Source organism: Ixodes scapularis, unplaced genomic scaffold (assembly GCF_016920785.2).
Source record: "Ixodes scapularis isolate PalLabHiFi unplaced genomic scaffold, ASM1692078v2 PGA_scaffold2__306_contigs__length_199485367, whole genome shotgun sequence".
Lineage (NCBI taxonomy): Eukaryota > Metazoa > Arthropoda > Arachnida > Ixodida > Ixodidae > Ixodes > Ixodes scapularis.
In genome coordinates, this window is record NW_024609857.1 from 77,911,335 (window position 1) to 77,921,336 (window position 10,002).

General features: G+C 45.4%; 1 protein-coding gene and 1 long non-coding RNA gene across 4 annotated transcripts in view; one reads left to right on the plus strand and one right to left on the minus strand.

Moving 5' to 3' along the window:
- Window positions 1-10,002, plus strand: part of LOC115324180 (indolethylamine N-methyltransferase-like) — a 98,048-nt gene that overhangs the window by 38,246 nt on the left and 49,800 nt on the right. The window lies entirely within an intron of this gene.
- LOC120836668 lies at window positions 1,010-7,587 on the minus strand. 3 transcript variants are annotated; one of them, XR_005714714.3, is made up of 3 exons: window positions 7,140-7,587; window positions 4,889-5,082; window positions 1,010-1,065 (listed from the first exon to the last, which is right to left on the minus strand). It is a non-coding gene; the product is annotated as an uncharacterized LOC120836668 (long non-coding RNA). The 3 variants fall into 3 exon arrangements; XR_006077984.1 differs by lacking the exon at window positions 7,140-7,587 and adding an exon at window positions 6,583-6,698; XR_006077985.1 differs by lacking the exon at window positions 7,140-7,587 and adding an exon at window positions 6,604-6,696.

Genomic DNA, 10,002 nt, shown 5'->3' on the forward strand with positions numbered 1-10,002 from the left:
ATCGAGAAACCACTACAGAGGTGGTTTAGAGATGTCGGGGCAAGCAACATTCCTATATTGGGACCAATCTTCTTAAGGCTTGGACTTGGGTTTGGGCTAGTTGGTTGTACATTGATAGACGTGCTGCGCTGCGAAGTTCTGCAATGCCAATGTAGAACTTCGCAGCGCAGCACGTCTATCTTCTTAAGGCATGCGAAAAACTCCTTTTACTCTTGAAGTGAAGAATCTTCTAAAAGAATGTGAAAGATTCCTTTTACCTTGATGTGAAGAACTTCATTGCAAGTGGATAGCTACATTAACTTAAGGGCCACCATGGCATAGGAGAAAAGACCATCTAAGGGATGGATAGATAGATGCAAACGGCTGTACCTTTTGTAACGAGCAGTAGTGCCAGTGTATGTGATGGGACTATTGTGGTGGCAGTGCCAGCGTCGAAAGAGAAAGTCAATGGCTCAACAATCAATTGAAGCCAAGTATGAAACCAGAAATAGTTAAATGCCTTGCCAAGGAAATTGGCCTGCAGTGGCAAAAGCATCCCTGGCAAGCGATTCACAGTTCGCATGGAAACTAACAGAACAAGGCCCAGATATCAGAGCTTTTGAAAACCAACACGGATGGCACCACAAAAATGTATTCTTAGTGATGGGAAAGTTTAGAATGCCAAATATTATGAGCTGTTGCAGTAAAACCATCATATACGTATGAAACATAAAATCATGGATGACTCGGGATCTCTTTGGCTGGGTCTTTGGTGGCTCGTGGACTGGGAAGCCGAGTTTGTGGATAAGCGTCCCAGCGTGTGCTTACTTGGTGACATGTGCCGCTTAACACTATCCAGTTCCATTCTAGCAGCCAAACACGACATCCAAGCTACATCCGTTAGACCAAGGCATAATTCAAAGGTAGTCTAGATTGTGTTTACCATTTATAAATGTCCAGGCACGTCTGCAATTTAGCCCATCCAGAGGCTTTCGGAGACGGTCGCAAGAGCCAGCAGCTTGCTTGGGCAGCTCACTGTCAGCCACTCTGTCCTTCCATGCACCGTGCCACCTCCATGAGCTCCCACTGAAAAACAAAAAAAAAAGCAGAATCGGAAATTATACCTGCAATAAGAACATCTCAGCAGCAGAGGCTACGTTATGGTGCCTGGAATGCGCCTCCAACTGGTTCGTTTAGTGTTCTATATAACCCATGTACCAAAAGTGGTCTCTAAGCGACAAAATTAAATGACACCACAGGAGCTGGTATGTCATGCTGTTGGATGTTGCAATCCTGGCAGTTAGTCGTACAACTTCTGGCAAAAAATATATGAGCTAACACAGCTGTCATTGTCCTCGCAACATTCAAAATCCTGGCTGACAAAGCTTCTATGGACTGTCAAGCTGAGGGATACCCTCTCTGCCCCCCTCCCTTTTCCAGCAGAAACTACCTCAACTGTCATGATGTTCACAGCCCGGAAAAGATCCCCTAGAAGTTTATTCAGGAGCAACTAAGGTAGCTATAGAGACAAACTCTCGCACTATGAAGCCATTCCACAAATCTGCCATAAGCAGCAGCAGTTCGTTGAAAGTATAGAAGTTTGCCTTGTAAATACATTTCGAGATGAAGTTGCATCTCTGGATTCTACCAAGACTCTAGTTTCCAGCAAAGATTTACGTTGACAGGCCGGCCGAGTTGCTGAGTAGGAGGAAGGTGCATGTGTCACACCACACGTATCTTTTGCTTACATTCAGAGAAAGGAAGGCTGAAATTCCCTGATCGATACTGATTAGGCTGGAAATCTTGAGACTTTTCCAATTGCCGAATTTCTCAACAATACCAATTTTCAGCTCATAGAAACCCTGCACAGGTTTGAGTCAGGTACTAACGGCCATTAACAACTGCGTGAATTACTGTACACATATGCGGTAACTCTACTAAAGCCCAACTTATTCTAGTAACGCACAACGCCATAAAACTACCAAAAAACACCGAGCGTGCACCCGCGGCAGAGTAAGCGCTCAACCCCTACTTTTGAAACATATCAACTCATCTAAGGACATATTAATGCCTATTCCTCTATTTTAAGCAAGTTAAAAAAATATATGAAAGAGACATCAGGCACCCTGTCGCCATGGGCGTTTATCTCCACGACTGGCAGGCAGAATGGGGATAGAACAAGTAGAACAGCAAAGCAGGAGAGGAATAGGAGGGGTGCAGTCGAAAAGAGCTAGAAAGTGATATACTTGGGGACAATGTTCCGTGGCAATGAAGCTAAAGCTAGAGAGCCAAAGGACACCATTTCACTGCATAGCTGAATATAGTTCAACCATAATAATTTGCTGGGTGGAACGTAACCAATTAAAATATATGTAAAATTGTTCCGTTTAGCTTTGACTTTAGAATGTTAGCATAACATTGGCCAGGATGTGCCAAACCTAGAGCATTTCCTTTTTAGCCATTTTGTGTTTTCTTGGTTTAAATTCACCCTAGGTTTTCTAGCTCCCTGCAAAATTAAGATGGCATCTTTATCATGCGCATCTTTGGGCATCATCAGTGCGGTTTATTGCAGGCACACTCTGTGAGCTCGCCCCTTTGTTTGACATGTAAGATTTTTATGAAGTTTGGCAACCAAGAAATCTTAAAACAAACCAAGCAAGTGGTGTGCAACATGTATGACAAATGGGACAGTGGGAACCGGGACTCCTAGTTGTTTCCGTATGCCGGTTGGCTAGCAAGCTCACTGGTGTGTCTGAGCAGGGGTGGGGACGGAACTCAGGGCCCCTGGGTTCTGCAGCGCAATCCTCGCTACACATATTCTGAGCTGTGGTGTGCCAGCGACCCCCTAGGGCCAGCCATAACTGAATGCGATCCAAATGGAATGCGACTTCGCGTCGTGGAGTGTGCGTGCTTCTATTTCTGTATATTCCTCCCGCGCAATAGTTTTTCAGCACCAGAAGAGTTTACAGATATCTGACCTCAAAACGCGGCAGCACTCATGAAATTCGTTCATGTGGCAATTCGGGTCAGGTGGTTCGTGATCATTGACAAGCGCCAAAAAATAGACAGGGTCAAGAAGTTGCCACTGGCGCACTCGCAACTAACATCATTGAAAAAAAAAAAACAATCTGTTACATTGCTGTGAGAAATGTCAATCATGATTACAACCAATGTAGACCTCTATCAAGAAATTCATATTCTTTTGCTGATAAGGTTATGGATGTGTCACTTGTACAACTCGTGCCTTCGGCTATAATCTCATACACCTCGTGTAGCTTTTTCTAGACATTTTATCTGGGTATCTGGCCAAAAATTTGGTGTCATTAAATGACGGGAAACAAGGGCAGCAGCTGATGTGTGTTGTCGCTGCAGCAGCGGCCCTTGGAAAAGACAAATGCAAAACTAAACACTGCAAAAAATTCACAGAATGCACAACCAAAGTTGTGTACGGAATCACAATGTCATATGGTTCTGTGTACACGGGTCAGACAGGCCTATGTATTAATGATTGCGCCCGCGAACGCGAGGTGGCCACACAAGCGATCTCCATCACGACATCTGGCCACACACTGCAGACGCTGCTTTTGCTCCCAGTCGTTTAAAGACACTAAATTTTTGGCCAGATACCCAGATAAAGAATCTAGAGAGCTACACCAGGCGTTTAAGATTAAAGCCAAAGGCACCAGGTGTACAAGTTACACATCCATAACCTTATCAGCAAAAGAATGAATTTTTTGATAGAGGGTTGACCAGTTGTAGTCATGTTTGACGTTTTTCACAGCTATAATAATAATAATAATAATAATAATAATAATAATGTTTTATTTGAATCATGCCCCAGAACGACCACTAGGCCATAGTGTGGTGGCACATAAAATGGTAGTAGATGACTTAACACAATGTCTTCCACTAGTAAAAAAGAACAGACTAACATGCAATCACGAATTAAAGATGAAAATTTAGCTCCCTTCTAAACACTGATATATCTGAAAAGATATCAACATGAGAGGACAGTTCATTACCACAAATCTGCATCCTTACCACTTACTATATAAGAAATTTTGTTTTCAATAAATGTTAGTTGCCGGTACGCCAGTGTTCACGTCAAATTTTTGTCTAGGTATTTTTCCGGCGCTTATCTATCATGAAGTTCGCAGCTTTTCCTGATCCGACACTGCCTATCTTCGTCAGCTGAGAGACAAATTAAATTCTAGGAGATTGACCACGGTGAAATCTACCTTGCAAGTCTGTCCGAGTGCTTCAGTCAAAGTGTTGGCTTACGCTTAAAAACGGGTGAAGCCTTCAGAAATAGATCTGAATATGCCTGCATGCTTGGCGATCGCGGTTCAGCTCCCTCAACCGCAATCCTCGTACAAAAACATGCAATGAAGCAACTGCGTGGTTGACACGCCAACACCCTAACTGAAACTGAGACAAAAAAAGAAAAAAAAACGATAACTATTTGGTGCACTAACACAGAGCCTTTGGCACTGCCTGCCTCCCCCCCTCCCTAGTTTTCTCTTCATTGCCAAAGAAAGTTGTGCCCAAAAAAAGATGGGTTGCTTTTTTGTTCTAACTCGGAAGAATAAATTTAAGGCTTTATAACAAGAACAAGCAAGTGCGTAAGCAACCATTCTTTAGGATGTTAATTTGTAATAAAAAAAAAAGAAAAAAAAACAGACTGTTTGTTTTTACGTGTTTGCACAGTCAACCAGCTTTGCAAATGGCAGCTGTTTGTAATTCCGTGGTCAGACCAAGGGACCACCCGACCATGTACACCTTTGCTTTATTACCTACCCTATCCCCCAGCTCTCCATGGTCATCCCCAATTTAGAGTGGGCAATTGCTCGGTATATTACAGTTTGGAATGGTGTTATTTGTTTAGGAAAACAAAAGGTCAGATAAATACCAGCAGGGCCCTGCGGAAGCGGTGCATGGGCCCCGTTTCACTTTTCACAAACCATCCTGTCTTGAAAGGCAGCAGAGAAACAGGTTGGGCTGATTCGCCTGCAGGCCTTTGCTGAGTTATTGGCTACTATCCAGACTGGCAGCTGATCGGCAGCTTCCAGCCACCTGCAGTTTTTTCTTGATGATACAGACTTCCTGCAATACCATGAATAAGAATCAGACTGATATTCTGGAACAAACAAAGAAACCAAAACTTGCTTCACAGATCAACAAAAGAAAAAGTCCCAACATTACGCTTCTCTTGTTGTCGACAGTGCAAAGACCATGATGACAGCACCATTAAACTCAACCAAACAAGGAAAATGAGCTTCTTCATAACGTAATTGTATTAAGAACCAGGCACGCAGCCGGAAAGGGGGGGGGGGGGGGGGTAGGAGCCTACCTCACCTTTTCTTTATTACCTACCCTATCCCCCCCCCCCCCCAAAATCGTCCATTTTGCTGGGCCCTCCCCCGCCCCCCCCCCCAAAAAAAAAAATTTCTGGTGAAGTGCTTGTTAAGAACAATGTGCATGTAGAGCTTAGATACCTACTGGTACCTTAAGAAATCCCAGGAAGCTAAAAACAAATTAAACACCACTTAAAAATAGCACAGCTCGCTTGGTAGGCACATTCACAGCAATCAACAAGCCTCTTGACATGTTCTGCAGTGCAGGGATACAGATTAAAAATAAACACCGGGGATGTGATCGATATCCTCTGGGGCAGTGCAATGCGCAAGTTTATCCTGAAGCTACTGTTTGCGCATGCACCTAAGAGGCGTTAGAGCTGGTTCACACTGTTGCAACTGACTACGACCGAGTTGAACAAAACAGGGTTTTAAGCCGCTTACGACTGCCATTATTACTGCTGGACGGCGTGGTCATAAGCCGTCACAAGAGGCTTAAAGACTGGTTTTGTCGGAGTCAGTCCTAGTCGGTTGCTGCAGTGTAGACCAGCTATTAGACTAAAATTGTATCCAGCTTTGGGTCTTTCCACAAATGTTTTAAGAGACTCCCTTCAACTTTACCAGGGCCTCAGGTATTTAAACGTTGTAGTAAGTAGGGAGCCATCACATTCAAAGCTGGATCTCCTTGCTTTGTATGTGTCTCCCCAGTACCACTAAACGTTCTATACCAGATCAGAGCATTTTAATCAAATCATTCAACCTCTTTCCTCAGCCATGTAAACTACTTGTGCACCCACGAGTTCTACAAGTCACGAATGTAGCCGGGGTAAATTAAAACGTCGCTAAGGCAAGCAATAATAATCATTATTAGCGACAGTAGTACCCTGGGTGGCTCGCAAGGCTAGACATATATGCAGGGGCCCGTACGCACGATCGTCTGCTAGCCAATCAACCAGAGCAAGATGATCAAAATAACAAACAGGCAGCAAGGGAGAAAACAACAAGAACGATGAGACTAAGAGGGCTCGGTCAACACTTTTAATACCCGTGCGACACGGGCAACTCGAATGCCATATACAACGAATGACAATTGTGTGATCGGCGAATCAGCTCGCTATCTGTCGCGCGTGGAATGCGTCACGCCCGGAGTGTCGCGCGCCGATTGGCTGTCCGCTCAAATGTCATTCGTTGTAAATGGCATTCGAGTTGCCCGTGTGTCCCAAGTATAAGAAACTCAAGGCCCGAGCACCTCAAACCCAACGCCACGCACCGCACGCCGGCGCGAGGCACACGCCGTACACGAGCACAACGACGACACCCAGTTAGGAGCGTGTCCTATCAATACGCCAAACGCCAGCGCCAGTCGAACCGTGCCATCCCGCTGGACGCGGCGTGAAAACCCAGAGCGCGCGGGCCGGGAGTTTCAAAACATTGGGCACAACTCAACGCTGCCGCCAGCATGAAAAAGGACAAGACGACACGCAATCAAGCGTTTAACAACACAGAACAGTTCACTGATAGCAAGGCGTACTTTAGAAACACTCTAATCAGCGTCTCTGCAGTGCTCCGGTGTCGCAGAGCATTCACGGGATTCTCAAGATAGCGGCACGGCGGCACCGCGGCGGCGCCGCCGCCGCCGCCGGTCAGTGCTAAGACGATTTCACTTTTTTCGACTCAAATCGTAGAAAAAAGTGAAAAATCATCCGAATTACGGTGGCAACGTGAGCTACGTTGTTCCGAAGATGATCTAGCATATCTGGATATTCTTCTAGCATGCATTTTGAATATGAAATCGGCAAAACTTACCTAAACTCGGATCAACCGACGCACTCCCAGAAAGGCCTTTGTGTCCTCTCCGGAACGAACAAGGATCCAGAAGTTGCTTGCGGCTTTGAATTGGCACGAAGCCAAGCCAGCCAAGGCAGCCAAGGATTGAAATACGACTTAATAGTTTCGGTTTCGACCCCACTCTATCTCAGTCCATATTTCTGGGGCCGGTGTCACTACGGTTGACATGACTGCAGTTATCGTACTCTATACGAACTTTGAAGTCAATCGAATGCGAGCAGACATAATTTCCCAGCTTCTTCTCCTGTTATACGTTGCTTGATAACCTTTGTTTGCTGATTGGAATCTGCATCAACTCATGTCCATCTGGTCCTTCAAACAAACGGTGTTCAATATCTTAATTCGACTTGATTTCTTATTTGTGAATACATGTAATTGCTTAATCATTCACTGGATATCTGTTTTAAGTTTTCATTTTTTTGCTAAGAAAATGTACGTATTTTTTAAGTTTTTTTTTTGTTTGTTTGGTTTGAATTACAGGCCGTGTTTTGTGGCTCAGTAAAACAGGTTGATTTGAGAAATTCAAGATCATGTACAGCCGACAATACACCAGTGATGTAAATACAGGGGAGGCGGGAGAAGCGCACCCCCCCCCCCCCCCCCCTTCCCCTCCACCTTAGAAAATATTCCTGGCTGCGTCGCTAAATGAGCATAAGAGGCACTGCGTTTTTTCCCTTATCAACATACACACAAATCGAAGGAGTGCGAAGCTGCTTCATCTGAAAACTTTCAGTTTTGAGATGAAGCAGCTCCTCCCATCTCTTTCCACTTTTGCAGAGCGAACGCTCGGGAGGAGCCGACCCCCTCCCCAGCGTTTACTTTCAACCTGCCAACGAGTATGGCTGTATTTTTTTTTTTTTTTCGTGGACCTTCTAGATCGCTACAGCTTCAGTGCATACAGCGGTGTAATCCACTCGCTAACTTGCTGTGCGTGTCTAAACAGAAGACTTGTTTCCCTCCGGAGCGGGATCGGCGGCCGAGTGGGCTAGAGCACACCAGCTCGGAGCACGCGGAGCGAAAGCTCGCGCAACAGAACCCAGGGATCCTGGGTTCAATCCGCACCCCTGCCCGTTTCGATCTGAATGAACATCCTACAGGCGCGCTTTCGTGTATCATTACTGCGTGATGCACGTTAAAGACCCTGCGCTATCAGTTGTACTGCATTGGCTAAATTTTTCATCTACAGCTGGGAGACTCGTCGGCCGTTGAGGCAGACCAAATTCTAGGCTGTATAAACATACACACTCCCCAATTTTTCTCTGGAGCCATAGCTACAGGTTCAGCGCACGTGATCAGCGCATTCAGAAAACTAACTACAAGAGCACGCCCACGAGGCTTTGCGTTGCCTCTAATTTGCACGTGCTCACCCCAGCTTTGACGAAATTGGAGCCCTGCAGAAGTGGGCTAAAGCGCACACCCAGCTCGACGCGCGTGGAGTGAAAGCTCGCGCTGCAGAACCCAGGGATCCTGGGTTCGAGCCCCACCCCTGCCCGTTTCGATCTGGATGAGCATCCTACCGACCTGCGCTCGTGTATCACTACTGCGTGGTGCACGTTAAGGACTCCAGGCTAGTGGTTGTACTGCACCGGCTAAATTGCTCATCTACCGCGAGTGACTCGTCGCAACTTTAAATGGCTGACCAACTGCACGCTGTAAAAATATCCCCATAACCCAATTTGCAATTTTTGCCCTGCAGACGTTACGCTAACCTTGATGACGTAGAACAAATTAGTTCTGAACACGTCGACGCGTGCACCGCCGAAACGTGCCCCACATGTCCTACACTTCGTTTCACGCTCAGTGCGAGCGAAAGCAATGTGAGGTCGATGTTGACACGTCACGAGCTCACCTTCGCTCGTATTTATGGTGAAAGAGAGAATGAAGAGTCATAGAACAAAGAAATGATACAAAACATAGATGTAATCTATGTTTTGTATGTAGATAGTGTAATAGATGGCAGGGTAGATCTATGTCATCTATGTTTTGACTGCCTACGCTAAGCCTATTTCGTATTTACAAATTCTGATAAGCATGAGTCCACGTGGGAACCTATCCAAACGCGGATTAAAATCCGGCTTGCTTAATTTTGAGATTAAAATAAAAATGTAAATAAATATTTACATTCCCGGTGCACTTTACTTTGTTTCGATTCCTTACATCAGTGAATGCGATTTTCCGCTGAATAAACTTCTTTTTTATGTACTTGATCACTAGCGCCACTTGCACATACAACGCTTTTGCTTTACAACACGCGTGGCCAAGGCTTCCGTAACTTGTGGTGCGGTCCGTGCAGACCGCATTCCACGTGTGTTGGCGGTGTAAGGTGAGCCAGATGGGTCGTTCCCGCTTTAAATAAATACTAAAAATCAGTTTCTCATACTGCGGCACTAAGCGTTGACATTGGTGCAGCGAGAGCAGTCTTGCCTCTTCTTGAACTTAGAAATACCAGCCAACATCTAAGCCTTTCTCGTGTCGGAAGTTTTGCGTGTCGCGTTTCATTTGAAAAACTAAAGGCTTAGCACATGTCGGTTTTAAAAAGCATTTCTTGCTTGAAGCTTGTGAGGCAAGTTCGCTTTCGCGAAGAAAACGCACCACCAGGATGCAATTACGTAGCATGTGAAACTGATATTTGTTGTTTATTTAAATGTGGGACGATCAATTTGACTGAAGCACCCGGTCATTCTTTTCAGTCTGGAAAGAACTCGGGGTCTTAGCGAACGGAAAATTGAACACGCGCGCTCAACGCCGCTGCAATGTACGCAGATTTAGTTGAGCAGCATGTTTTTCACATATTTTTTCTTGAAGCGCCGACTGATTTGCG